Source organism: Arvicanthis niloticus, chromosome X, assembly GCF_011762505.2.
Source record: "Arvicanthis niloticus isolate mArvNil1 chromosome X, mArvNil1.pat.X, whole genome shotgun sequence".
NCBI classification, from domain to species: Eukaryota; Metazoa; Chordata; class Mammalia; order Rodentia; family Muridae; genus Arvicanthis; species Arvicanthis niloticus.
The window spans coordinates 50,507,347-50,523,268 of NC_047679.1; positions in this window are offsets into that span (position 1 = coordinate 50,507,347).

Consider the following 15,922-nt stretch of genomic DNA (forward strand, 5'->3'; position numbering starts at 1 on the left):
GGGCCCAGTAGCTGTTAAGCAAGCACTCAGCTGCCGAGCTGTGTCTTCAGTCTAATCCCTGCTCCTTCAACTAAATGAAATAGTGATTTCTGATAAGAAAAAAAAACAAGTATTAAGGTAAGACTGGAAACTAGTTATAATTTTTTGCTCAACTCTTCTCCCTACTTCCTTCTTCATTTCTTCTCTGTAGTCCCAACATTTAAGAATAAGCCAAAGAGCCCTTCCACTGCTCGCCCCTCTTCCGGTCTGAGGCCTGGGCCAGACCTCTGCCCGGCCAGCTAGTGAGTGCACCCCGGATACCACCAGACACATTCTGGGGGATCCATAGAACCCATAGCCAGCGCTAGCACTCCCCTTTCGCTGCTTGCCCCTCTTCCAGTCTGAGGCCTGCTGGTAAGTGCACCCTGGATACCGCCAGACACATTCTCCGGGCTCCATAGAACCCATAGCCAGCACTAGCACTCCCCTTCCACCGCTCTCCCCTCTTCCGGTCTGAGGCCTGCTGGTGAGTGCACCCCGGATACTGCCAGACACATTCTGGGGGCTCCATAGAACCCATAGCCAGCGCTAGCACTCCCCTTCTTCCGCTCACCCCTCTTCCGGTCTGAGGCCTGTTGGTGAGTGCACCCCAGTTACCGACGCCAGACACATTCTGGGGGCTCCACAGATTCCACAACCAGCTTTAGGTAGGAAAACCCACATACTACCCTGAGATCATAGCTGGGTACCCTGAGTGCTCAGAATCCAGTAGATACCCCCCCCCCGCCCCTGCCAGCTAGCACCCCCCTTCTGCCCATCTCCCAGGTCTGAGGCCTGGACCAGACCTCTGCCAGGTCTGCCGTTGTGTGGACCCCGGATTCCACCTGAGACATACTGGAAGGTCCACTCAACCCAGAGCCACAGAGGAACAACTGAACTCAGAGTGTCAGGCAACATATCCTGATATATCCAAGAGGAGACACTGCACCCAGAACAGCAGACAACTAGCTGGACTGCTACCTTGGAGGCACCATATCCTGAGGCATCCTAGAGATACCACCTTAATCAGTGCAGCTGGAAAAAAATCACAGGGACATCTGGACCCCTAGAAGACCAAACACAAGCGAGACAACTGGAAAGGCAGGCTTCAATCAGAGACAGAAGTACAGGTAGCACTAGATTTAACCAGATGGCAAAAGGCAGGCGCAAGAACGTAAGCAACAGAAACCAAAGTTACATGGCATCATCAGAACCCAGTTCCCCCATCATAGCAAGCCCTGAACACCCCATCACACCAGAAAAGCAGGATTCAGAATTAAAATCACTTCTCATGATGATGATAGAGGGCTTTAAGAAAGACATAAATAACACTCTCAAAGAACAGATAGAAACCCTTAAAGAGGAAACACAAAAATCCCTTAAGGGATTGCAAGAAAATGCAACCAAACGGGAGAAGGAATTAAACAAAACCATGCAGGATCTAAAAATGGAAGTAGAAAAAATAAAGAAAACACAAAGGGAGAACACCCTGGAGATAGAAAACTTAAAAAAAACGATCAGGAGTCATAGACACAAGTATCACCAACAGAATACAAGAGATGGAAGAGAGAATCTCATGTGCAGAAGATACCATGGAAAACATTGACACAACTGTCAAAGAAAATGCAAAATACAAAAAGCTACTAACCCAAATATACAAGAAATCCAAGACACAATGAGAAGGCCAAACCTAAGGATAATAGGAATAGATGAGGGGGAAGACTCCCAACTTAAAGGACCAGTAAATATCTTCAACAAAATTATAGAGGAAAACTTCCCTAACCTAAAGAAAGAGCTGTCCATAAATATACAAGAAGCCTACAGAACTCTAAATAGTTTAGACCAGAAAAGAAATACTTCCCGCCACATAATAGTCAAAACATCAAATGTACAAAACAAAGAAAAAATACTAAAAGCAGTAAGGGAAAAAGGCAAAGTAACATATAAAGGCAGACCTATAAGAATTACACCAGACTTCTCACCAGAGACCATAAAAGCCAGAAGATCCTGGACCGATATCATACAGACCCTAAAAGAACATATAGTAGCCCAGACTACTATACGCAGCAAAACTGTCAATCATTATTGATGGAGAAACCAAAATATTCCATGACAAATCCAAATTTACACAGTATCTCAACACAAACCCAGCACTTCAAAGGATAATTGGTGGAAAACTCCATCACAAGGAGGGAAACTACAACCTAGAAAAAGCAGGAAAGTAATCTTCCAAAAACCATAAAAGAAGGTAGCTACACAAACATATCTCCACTGCCAATAACAAAAATAACAGGAAACAACACTCATTTTTTCTTAATGTCTCTTAATATCAATGGACTCAATTCTCCAGTAAAAAGACATAGACTATCAGACTGGATACGTAAACAGGACCCAACATTTTGCTGCATTCAGGAAACGCACCTCTGTGGAAAGGACAGACACTACCTCAGAGTAAAAGGTTGGAAAACAATCTTCCAAGCAAATGGTCCCAAGAAACAAGCTGGAGTAGCAATTCTAATATCGAATAAAATCAGTTTTCAACCAGAAGTAATCAAAAAAGATGAAGAAATACACTTCATATTCATCAAAGGAAAAATGTACCAAGAGGAACTAGCAATTCTCAACATCTATGCCCCAAATGTAAGGGCACCCACATACATAAAAGACACTTTACTAAAACTTAAAGCATACATTGCACCCTACACAATAATAGTGGGAGAATTCAACACCCCACTCTCAGCTATGGACAGAGCATGGAAACAGAAACTAAATCGAGACACAATGAAACTAACAGAAGTTATGAACCAATTGGACTTAACTGACATCTATAGAACATTTCATCCGAAAAAAAAAGAATATACCTTCTTCTCAGCACCTCATGGTACCTTCTCCAAAATAGACCATATAATTGGTCACAAAACAGGCCTCAACAGATACAAAAAGATTGAAATAATCCCTAGTACCTTATCAGACCACCATGGATTAAGACTTGTCTTTGACATGGACAAAAACAACGGAAAACCGACATACACTTGGCAACTGAACAATGCTCTACTCAATGATAACTTGGTCAAGGAAGAAATTAAGAAAGAAATTAAAGACTTTTTAGATTTAAATGAAAATGAGGACACATCATATCAAAATATGTGGGACTCATTGAAAGCAGTACTAAGAGGAAAAATCATAGCTCTAAGTGCTCACAAAAAGAATGTGGAAAGAGCATACATTAACAACTTGACAGCAAACCTGAAAGCATTAGAACAAAAAGAAGCTAGTATACCCAAGAGGAGTAGATGGCAGGAAATAATCAAACTCAGGGCTGAAATCAACCAAGTCGAAACAAAAAGAACTATACAAAATATCAACAAAACCAGGAGCTGGTTCTTTGAGAAAATCAACAAGATAGACAAACCCTTAGCCAGACTAACCAAAGGGTGCAGAGACAGCATTTAAATTAATAAAATCAGAACTGAAAAGGGAGACGTAACAACAGAAACAGAGGAAGCTAAAAAAATTATCAGATCCTACTACAAAGGCCTATACTCAACAAAATTGGAAAATCTGGAGGAAATGGACAATTTTCTAGATAGATACCAGGTACCAAAGTTAAACGAGGAGCAGATAAACCACCTAAACAGTCCCATAACGCCTAAAGAAATAGACACAGTCATTAAAAATCTTCCCACGAAAAAATGTCCGGGGCCAGATGGTTTCAGTGCAGAATTCTTTCAGACCTTCAAGGAAGACCTAATACCAATCCTCTTCAAGCTACTCCATCGAATAGAAACAGAAGGAACACTACCCAATTAATTCTATGAAGCTACCATTACACTCATACCTAAACCACAGAAAGACCCAACAAAGAAAGAGAACTACAGACCAATCTCTCTTATGAATATTGATGCAAAAATACTCAATAAAATTCTCGCAAACCGAATCCAACAACACATCAAAACAATTATCCATCAAGATCAAGTAGGCTTTATCCCAGGAATGCAGGGATGGTTCAATATTCGGAAATCCATCAATGTAATCCACTACATAAATAAACTCAAAGAGAAAAACCACGTGGTCATCTCACTAGACGCTGAGAAAGCATTTGACAAAATTCAACATCCCTTCATGTTAAAAGTCTTGGAAAGATCAGGAATTCAAGGCTCATATCTAAACATAGTAAAAGCAATATACAGCAAGCCAGTAGCCAACATCAAACTAAATGGAGAGAAACTTGAAGCAATCCCACTAAGATCAAGGACTAGGCAAGGCTGCCTACTCTCACCTTACCTATTCAATATAGTACTGGAAGTCTTAGCTAGAGCAATTAGACAACAAAAGGAAGAAGTCAAAATTTCACTATTTGCAGATGATATGATAGTATACTTAAGTGAACCTAAAACTTCCACCAGAGAACTCCTAAACCTGATAAACAACTTTAGCAATGTGGCTGGATATAAAATCAACTCAAACAAATCAGTAGCCTTCCTCTATTCAAAGGATAAACAGGCAGAGAAAGAAATTAGGGAAATGACATCCTTCACAATAGCCACAAATAAAATAAATTATCTTGGAGTGAATCTAACAAAGCAAGTGAAAGATCTGTATGACAAGAACTTCAAGTCTCTGAAGAAAGAAATTGAAGAAAATCTCAGAAAATGGAAAGATCTCCCATGCTCCTGGATTGGCAGGATTAACTTAGTAAAAATGGCTATCCTGCCAAAAGCAATCTACAGATTCAATGCAATACCCATCAAAATTCCAAATCAATTCTTCATAGAGATAGAAAGAGCAATTTACAAATTCATTTGGAATAACAAAAAACCTAGGATAGTGAGAACTATTCTCAACAATAAAAGAACCTCTGGGGGAAATCACCATTCTGGACCTCAAACTGTACTACAGAGCAGTAGTGATAAAAACTGCATGGTATTGATACAGAGACAGACAGGATGATCAATGGAATAGAATTGAAGATCCAGAAATGAACCCGCACACCTATGGTCACTTGATCTTTGACAAGGGAGCTAAAACCATCCAGTGGAAAAAGGACAGCATTTTCAACAAGTGGTGCTGGCTCAACTGGAGGTCAACATGTAGAAGAATGCAAATTAATCCATTCTTATCCCCTTGCACAAAGCTCAACTCCAAGTGGATAAAGGACCTTCACATAAAGCCAGATACACTGAAACTATTAGAAGAGAAGTTGGGGAAGACCCTCGAATACCTAGGCACAGGGGAAAAGTTCCTGAACAGAACACCAATGGCTTATGCTCTAAGATCAAGAATCGACAAATGGGACCTCATCAAATTGCCAAGCTTCTGTAAGGCAAAGGACACTTTCAACAAGACAAAATGGCAACCAACAGATTGGGAAAAGATCATTACCAATCCTACATCCGATAGGGGGCTAATATCGAATATTTACAAAGAACTCAAGAAATTAGACGCCCAAACAACAAATAACCCCATTAAAAATGGGGTACAGAGCTAAACAAAGAATTCTCAACTGAGGAAACTCGAATGGCCGAGAAGCACCTTAAGAAATTCTCAACATCCTTAGTCATCAGGGAAATGCAAATGAAAACAACACTGAGATACCACCTCACACCAGTCAGAATGGCTAAGATCAAAAACTCAGGTGATAGTAGATGCTGGCGAGGATGTGAAGAAAGAGGAACACTCCTGCATTGTTGGTGGGGTTGCAAGCTGGTACAACCACTTTGGAAGTCAGTCTGGCGGTTCCTCAGAAAATTGGACATAGCACTACCTGAGGGCCCAGCTATACCACTCCTGGTCATATACCCAGAAAATGCCCCAACAAATAACAAAGACATATGCACCACTATGTTCATAGCAGCCTTATTTATAATAGCTAGAAGCTGGAAAGAACCCAGATGCCCTTCAACAGAGGAATGGATACAAAAAAATGTGAATATTACTCAGCTATTAAAAATAATGAATTTGAGAAATTCTTAGGTAAGTGGATGGAACTAGAAAATATCATCCTGAGTGAGGTAACCCAATCACAAAAGAACACACATGGTATTTACTCACTGATAAGCGGAGATTAGCCCAAAAGTTTGAAACAACAAAGATTCAACTACCAGACGACATGAAGCTCATGAAGAAGAAAGAACAAGTGAGGATGCCTAGGTTTTTCTTAGAAGGAGTAACTAAATACCCAAGGGAGCAAATATGGAGACAAAGTGTGGGACAGAATCTGAAGGGGGGGTTGTAGGGAGACCATTCCATCTGGGTATTCATTCCATGGGCAGTCACCAAAAATAGAAGCTGATAGGGATGTCAGGATGGGAAAGCTGACAGCAGCCTGATAAGGCTGTCTCCTTAGAGGTCCCCCAGAGTCGCACATACCCAGAGACAGATACCCACAACTATCCATTAATCTGATCAAAGGTTCCCAATGGAGGAGTTAGAGAGTAAATTGAAGGAACCTTAAGGGCTAGTGGCCCCGTGAGGAGAGCAACAATACCAACCAGCCAGAGCTCCCCAGGGTCTAAACCACCAGCTTAGGAGCACATATGGAGAGACACATGACTCCAGCTGTATATGTAGAGGAGTATGGCCTTGTTGGGCATAGGTGGGAGACAAGGTCATTGGTACCCTGAAGGCTGAGCACTGAGGGGGGGGAATCTGAGGGTGGGGAGGGGGGCTGGGGGTAGGTGGGTAAACACCTTTATAGAAGCAGGAGGAGGGGGGATGGGATAAGGGGTTCCTGGGTGGTGGGGGAAATATGGTAAGGGGATAAAATTTGAAATGTAAATATTATATCCAATAAAAGAGGGGAAAAAATAGAAAAGAGGTTAGAACCAACATTCTTAATAAAATGTCAGCCCTCTTAAAAAAAAAACTATCTTGATACTAAAATTTGTTTTGAGGATTGTATATTGCAGAATGATCAGCCTTGGTGTATCTACTCAACAAGCAAGCTGGGCAGACCTGCTCAAACCTCTGAGGTCCGGGAATTCCATCTGGAGGCAGCGAAGACACAGCATCAGAGGATTGTCAATTTGCTTTCCCCCCCACTCCTCTTCTAATATCTCAATGCCCATAATCAGCTTGAAGAAGCTAATGATGAGTCAGCGCCCCTATTCCCTGGGCTTGGGGACTAAGGTGTTAAATGTTGGGCTGTCTCTCTAGGGAAAAGTAGTGGTTTTGTCGGAATAGAGAGGATTAGCTAGGGTTTATTGCATAGCCATAACCTATTAGTAGAAATCTGTATAATTAATATCAAGATGAAGATATAAATTCTTAAATGACACCAATTTACTTTGTTTACAAATTTTAAGGTTTTCATTGGCATGAGCTTCTTAGTGATATAAGAGTGAGATGAATATTGTTACTCTCATAGGCATTGTACCAGTATAACACATTTAGGAATACAAAGCTTAGACCCAGTCCTCCTTTAACTTTTTTTTAACTGATTTGAGATGGTCAGCCTGTGAGTTAAGGGGCTATAGCAAATTCATGACTTGGAGTTTATTATAAGGGTGTTCTCTATGTTTTATTTAGAAATAGCTGAGTGGAGTTAACAGGCAACAGTCCAGATTACCTTACATGGATAGCTGGTTTTCAAAACATCAGAAATCCTTAGAATTGACATGACAAACATTTCAGTATTAATGTTCATTTTCATTAGAGACCTGTCTGCTCCAGACAGCTTCCTATATTGAATTCTAAGAAGAAATTGAGCATCCTTGGAGTTACTCCAGTTGTGGTGAGACAGCCACTAGGCAAGAATTGCCACTTTCCTTCTACAGACAAATCACTGTCCAGAAAAGGACACACTTGCAGAATAGTTGACTGATTATATCTGCCTAGACAGAGTAATCAGCCCTTAATAATTCTGCAGCACTAAGGTCTGTCAGATGATCCTGGGCCAGAAGGCAGAAGAACAGATGCTCCAACATTTTGAAGTAGAGCGAGTGTCCAGGTGTTCAGAGGTCTCTATAAATTGGCTAAGGTTTAGAAACTATGATTTGTGTTTCCCACAATTATAGTTAACTCAGTCATTCTGGATTTCTGATGGGGTTGAAAACATATAGCTATTGACCTTAAGAGAAAAGATTTGAGTGGATGGTTGTCAGCTGACATTCATCCTAAAGCCAGGTTCAGAACTAAATGTTTTAGTTAGAATAGATGACAGAGGAGCTGGTTAGTCAACAAAAGGATGGACTGGGTATTAGGACTATCCTGTACCTCACTGGTACAAATTGGCATAATTATGCTCTAATTGTATTTTGAGAGAAAAGTTTCATTTTAACAGGAAGGGTGATATGTAGGAGGAGCTAAGGTGGGAGGAGTACTGAGAGGAAGAGAAGGAGTAAGAAGAAGAGAAGAAGAAGGAGAGGAGAAGCTAGGTGATGAAGGAGAGAAAGAGGGGGGAGACAGGAGGCAGATATTCATGTATCTCCACCAGTCAAAGATAGTTGTTATATCTAGGTTGGTCAGTGGATTACACCTCTGATTGAACAATTCCAAACTTATAAAGCCTATGATTAACATTATTTTAAAAAACTGTATAAATGCAAAAAGGAAAAGGGGACATGGGATAGGGGTTTCCTAAGGGGGGTGGGGGGGAATGGGGATAGGGGATGCCATCTGAAGTGTAAATAAAATATCTAATAAAAAAAAAGAATAAGCCAAAGAAGTCTTTGAAGTTTTTTCATTCTTGTGTTTAACATTTAATTCTCAGCCTTCTTTAAAAGAACTCAGGCAGGCAATTTTCAATTTCATTATATAATTTTAAAATTATTTTTCTTCATCAAAATTTAGATTTTTGTATCAATAGATAAGTGTTATCATTACATTATGATAAAAGTGCTACATTTGCTTACTGTCTCCTAGGTTTTATGTTTATATTTTAATTGAATTATAAAGTTGTCAGTCAACACTATTTTATAAGCTATACTTTTTGTATATACATATATATGTATATGTATAGATACAAACAGGTTTGTGTGTTGGTTAATTAATCAATGTTCCCCCAAGCCATTCTTCCCTTTCCAATCATATAAATCATTTTCCCCTGTAATCAGTGACATTGTGATTATCTCCCCGCTGGTCTTTCTGCCTGAATATCTTCTTTTCAAAATCATCTTGTATGCTATTGTCAGATGTAATTATTCTGCCAAGAAAATTGTGGTGACTTCTTTTGCTAACACATATAAGTTCATTTTCGGTTACTATAATAGGAAATATGATGCTGGATACTTCATAAAAAAGACTTGAACAAAAAGAATAAAGCCCAAACAAAATGAAATCAAAATCTCACATGAAATTGAGTTTGTTTTGTATTGTCTAAGTATTTGCTCTGCAGTGTAGTTGATACATACAGTCGCATTCCACTGTAGAAAACTGACTTTTCCCTTCCCAGAAGGTATCTTTTTGTTGTTTGTTTGTTTGCCAGTTTGGGGCGGGACATAAAGTTGGGTGAATAGAGAGGTAGAGATGATTTCAGATTTGGGAAAGAGGAAGACATGATCAACATGTATTTTATAATGATTCAAATTAAAAAGAGACATTCTACAGTGGTACATTATGCTACAGTGGTACAGCATGCCCAGAGGGGCACATTTTAATGTTCAGTACCACATATATGCAAAAAAAGCTTCATTTAACTCACTTTTTTGGAGGTTCAAGGGCACAAATCTGGTATCATCTGGCCTATGATTAAGTCCCTTTGGCTATGTTATATAGCAGATATTGATAGAGTACAAGGATATGTGTCAGAGGAGATGACATGGTAAAGCATGAATGCACTAAGTTTTCTGTTTTAAAAGAAATCGCATGAGAATTATCACAAGGCTCCAAGAGGCTTTTCTTATTCCCTTCAAAGAATTGCTCTCCCAGGAAACTATTCAACTCCAGTAGCCCCACAACTCCTCTTTATCTTTCTAATTCTTTGTTTGTTTCTTTTGGTGGTGCTAGGAATTCAGCACAGAGCCTAGTAGGCAGGATCAATTTTATGGATTCTTGATTCAACATTACCTTTCTACATAGACTTGTCAGACACAAGTTTTCTCCCTATGAAACCCTGGGTTTACTGAAATCATATCCCAAAGTATACAACATGTGAAGTTAATATTTAGTACCTTCTTTGAAGTGATTTAAATTTCCCTTTCCTGTCTTAATATCCGCCATGATAATTCAAATGATCTATGTTTTAACATAAAGAAACTACACACACACACACACACACACACACACACACACACACACACCTCAAAGCCTTGTTCCTTATTATTGGTTTTATTGTCCATATTTTATGTGCCTACCAATATTTTATCATTATTGTAGAGAGGCAAGGTAACTGAGTGGCAGAATTGTGGAATCTAGTAACAGATCATATGTTATTGAATTCTTATCCAGTACTGTACTGGCTGTGAGGTATTGTATAACTTACTTCTCCACTTCAGTGTCTTTACATAAAAAGAACTAATATCACTAGCCAGTTATTCATTCATTCATTCATTCATTCATTCATTCATTCATTATTTCTGTTTATGTGCTTGCATTTTCTTGTCTATTTGTGTGCAACAAGCATGTGTGGTGCCCATGAAGATTAGAAGAAAGTTTTGGATCTTTTAAAACTTGAGTTGCAGGCAGTTATGAGTTTGAATGTTAAGAAAGAACAGGAAAGAAAGCAAGCCAGACAGACTGTTCTTTGTTCCTTTGTTCCATGTATAATCTACTTTGATGTAAGGACAGAGATAAGAAATGAGTCATTTTTTCCTATCTTTTGGTCAAAATGACTTACCTGTTATCTAGTTGTCCTAGTAATAATGTTCTTTTTGTACAGTGTTGGGAGTCAAGTCCAAGGCTTCATACAATCTGTATTTAATATGCTATGTTTCTTCTACGTATGGAGTCTAATTCTGAGATCTGTTCTACCAATTACTCTTTTCAATTGCATCATTTGCTGGTACCAAGTTTCTTTAATTGCTGTAAAGTTACATTATATTATAATACCTAGTAAATTAGGTACTGCTTTATCACTTTCAATTCATTTTATTTTCAATATGTTTCTGAGTCTTGCATGTTTATTTTTCCAAAGATTTTCTATATGATTTTTCTCTAATCTAAAATTTATCTCATCTTCATTAATCATTGATTATTAATCATTGATTAAAATACAATTTTAATGCTTCTGTGTTTAATTTAGTTTTTCAAAATTTTAAAGCCTTATATTTCCTTGGTTCATTTTTATACTTTTAGTAATATAAAGTTTTTTTAATCAGGGGGTAAAAGTTATAGTAAAAGTTTTATATCATGAAATATTTATTCTTATCTGATCTAGACAGCTCTACAATAAGTGACATAATTACTATCTTTGTATAACTGAAATAAATGACTGGTGTCTAATGAGAAAGTATTTGTAGATTAAGTACACATAGAAAATGGTCTTTGATTTGAAGACATGCTGGTTAGTTTTTGTCAAGTTGGCACAAGCTAAGGTTATCTGGGAAGAGGGTACATCTGTTGAGCAAATGCTCTATCAGATTAGTCCATAGGCATATCTGTTGGTTATTTTCTTGATAGTTTATGTGGAAGGGTCCTGCCTACTGTTGGTGGTGCCACTCCTGGACAGGTGGTGGTGAGTGGCATAATAAAGTAGATTGAACAAGCCATTTGAGAACAAGTCTGTAAGCAACATCCCTTCATGGTTGCTGCTTCATTTCCCACATATAGGTTCCTGCCTTGACTTCCCTCAGTGATGGACTGTGGTAGGAATCTCTTTCCTCCCCAGGTTACTTTTTGTAATGGTGTTTTATCACAATAATAGAAAGCATATAAGAGCAGCAGCTATAACTATTTGCACATTGGTGTTATTTATACAACCGTTTATTAGTTTATTAGAAATCTCTGTTCCTATCCATAGTCCATTTTAAACTGAGTTATTTTCTAGACTCTTTGCTTTTATTAAGTTCGTAATATATTTTGAATATTAAACCTCTATCAGATGTCTAGCTAGCAAAGGTTTTCTCCTACTTTTGTCAGCTTTTTTATCATTGGATTGATTGTTGCCTTTACTGGACATAAACTTTGGTATCATGAGATACCATTTGTCAACTGTTACTAGAAAGATGAAATCCTATTCAGAAAGTCCTTTCTTACTCCTGTATCTTGCAGGGTACTGACTATGTTTTCTTCTAGTAGTTTTACTACTTAAGGGTATATATACACACACACACACACACACACATATATATATATATATATGTGTGTGTGTGTGTATACTATATATGTATATATGTATGTGAATGTATATATACATATATATGTGTATGTATATATGTATATACATATATATGTATACATATACATATATATATATATTTATACATATATATGTATAAATATCAAAGTCCTTGATTCATTTGGAGTTCATTTTTGTTCAGGGTGATAAAAATGGTTCTAATTGTATTCTTCTGCATATGGACAGTCAGTATTCCCAGCATCATTCTTTGAAAATGTTTTTCTCCAATGTGTGTTTTTGACACCTTTGTCAAATATTAGACAGCCAATATTTATATGCACCCATGTTTGTTCCATTGGTCTACATGTCTCCTCCCATGCCGTACCATGCTACTTTTTTATGACTATAACCATGTCTTGAGGTCTGGAGAGATAATACCTCCAGCATTTTTAATATACTCAGAATTATTCTATTACTGTTAGAGTATCAATTGCCATGACAAAGGTATCATGACCAAAGCAAATTGGATATGATATTTGTTTATTTCACTTGACAGTTGTAGTCCAGAAAATTTCATCCAGGAAATTTAGGGCAGGATCCCAATGCAGGAACCTAGAGGCAGGACATGATTCAGAGGCTTGATCTTCATTGTTCACTCTGCTTCTTTCTTTTTCTTATTTTTTAGTTTTTGAATGAGTGAGGTACTTTTATTTTTTAATAATTTGGCTATTTACGAATTTATATTAACAAGGTCACATTTTCCCTGGATGTACTTAGTGCTCTTGCATATGTGTTAGCATGCTGCCTAGAGGGCATTTTAAAGTTCAAACAAATAACAGCATTTATGTGACTGGAAAGTAACTTGTGAAAATAAGATGGCCCAGAAGATTCATATATATAATGTTCCGGAGCAGTAGTCATTTATCTTCTTATTGTATATAATTCAGTATAGCTGATGTTAATACTTGTTAAAATATTTTTATTATTTATGTTTTCTATTAACTAGTTTATCTATTAACTTTACATACCTATTACAACCCCCTTCTCCTCCCAGTCCCTCCTCACACACCCTCTCCAGTTCTCCTCTGAGAGTGGGGACGTCTCCTCTGGGTACCAACCTACCCTAGCACTTCAAGTCACTATGGGACTAGGCACATCCTCTCCATTGAGGCTATATAAGGCAGTACAGTTAGGGGAACAAGATCCACAGGCCAGCAACAGAGTGAGGGTAAGTCCCTGCTCCAGTTGATGGGGGCACCACATAAAGACCAAGCTGCACATCTGCTACATGTGTGTGGTGGTGGTTGTTGGTTCAGTCTCTGGGATACCCTAAGGGTTCAGGTTAGTTGACTCTGTTGGTCTTTTTATATAGTCCCTATCCCCTATGTTTTCCTCAATCCTTCCCCCAAGTCTTTCAATAAGACTTCCCAAGCTTGTTCTGTTTGGTTGTGGGTATCTGCAACTGTTTCAGTCAGCTTCTGGTTGGAGCCTTCAGAGTGCAGTTATGATATGCTCCTGTATATAAGTATAACAGAGTATCATTAATAGTTTTAGGGATTGGTTCTTGCCCATGGAATGGGTCTCAAGTTGGGCCAGTTATTGGTTGGTTATTCCCTAAGTCTCTGCTCCATTTTGTTTCTGCATTTCTTGTAGACAGAACATATTTTGAATAGAAGGTTTTGTGGGTAGGCTGGTGTCCTTATCACTCCACTTAGATCCCTGCCTGGCTATAGGGAGTGGCCATTTCAGGCTCCATATCCCCCACTGCTTGGAGTCTCAGCTAGAGTAATCACTCTCATAAACTACCTGGAACTTCCCCCATCCCATGTCTCTGGCACTTCCTAGAGGTACTTCATGACTGCTGCTGATTTCTAGTCACTCTCCTGGCTCTCTCTTCCCAGCTCTCCCTACATCTGATTCTCTGCCCTTCCTATATCCCTTCACATCTCTTCTTACATCCAGTCCCCTCCCTCTACCAACCTCTGTTGACTACTTAATTTCCCCTTCTGAGTGAGCATCCTCCCTTGGGCCCTCCTTGTTACTTAGCTTCTTTGATTCTGTGGATTGTAGCATGGGTATCCTGTACTTTATGGCTAATATCTAGTTCTAAGTGAGTACATACCATGCATGTCCTATTGGGTCTGGGTTGTCCGACTCAGAGTGGTATTTTCTAGTTCCATTCAGTTTCTGGCTATTATGAATAAATCTATTATAAACATAGTTGTGCAAGTGTTTTTGTGGTATGGTGGAGCATCTTTTGGGTATATGCCTAGGATCAGTAAAACTGGGTCTTGAGGAAAACTGGAAACAACCCAGATGTTCCTCAATGGAAGAATGGATAGAAAAAAATGTGGTTCATTTGCATAATGAAATTCTACCTAGCTATTTAAAAAGAAGAAAATAATAAAATTTGCAGGTACCACTCCAAAATTCTCATCATTTATTTTTTTTCCTACAAATTTAGGTTTTATATACTGGTATTACAGCTCCACTGGGTCCCTTCTTCTTCACCAGGCTTTGATCCTATCTCCTATTTGCCATTTCTCATTCTTCCTTCATGTTAAAAGAACCACCTCATTCTCTAAGCTTACCAAGGCTAAATGGTGGCTCTTATACAATCTTGAGACCTTATTGCATCTGGTCCTGTGGTGGTCTGAATAAGAATAGCCCAAAGGCTCATATATTTGGATGGTTAGTTACAAGGGAGTGACTCTTTGAGAAGGATTAGGAGATGTGGGCTTGTTGGAGGAGGCATGCCACTGGGATGTAGCTCTTAGCTATTTCTCCAACATCATGCTATCATTCCTGTTTCCATGTTTCCCACAGTGATGATAATGGGCTAAGTCTCTGAAATGGTAAGCAAGTCCTCATTAAATGTTTTCTTTTATAAGAATTGTTGTGGCCTTGGAGTCTTCACAGCATTAGAACAGTGTCATAAATAGGGGCCATGGTTTCTAGCATTCTTGTTGCCCAGTGAATCTGGAGTGGGGGTTTGTCTTAATTCCTTATCTGCAGCACTAGAGAGGTCATCTTTGTTATTTCTAGAGGGATGCTTCCAACATGCTTATTGTCCTCTTTAGCATGTAAGGGCCCCATCGATTCTCAGTAGTGACATGGGACTTCAACTCCATTTCATTTCAGATCCTGTGGGTCTTGAGTTCTTCCCAACAATTTCCCTTGGAATACCTGAGAAACAACCAAGAACATTGTTCTGATAAAACTTCAATCCTTGGAGAATTTCCTCCAGAGCAGGAAACTAGCACCAACCTGTTTTTAGACTTAAAAGTATGGGCAATCATTTCTCAACCTGTGTGTTGCTAATCTTTTGGGAGTCGAACCACTCTTTCACAGAGATTGCATAATCAGATATCCTGCATATCAAATATTTACAATTCATAACAGTAGCAAAATTACAGCTATGAAGTAGCAATGAAATAATTTTATGGTTGGGGGTTACCACAACATTAAGGACTGCATTAAAGGGATGCAGATTAAGAAGACTGAGAACCACTAATCTATTTCCAAACAGTCTTTTGGCTTTCCTTCTGAAAAATTCAAATAACTGGGCCTCAAATTGGATACTAATCTTATCTTCCATTTATATCCATCCTCAAAATACCCCCTTGACAACCACAATTGCTGGCCGGAATTTGGCACATTTGATTCCCCTGCCTTTTAGGACTTCAGTTG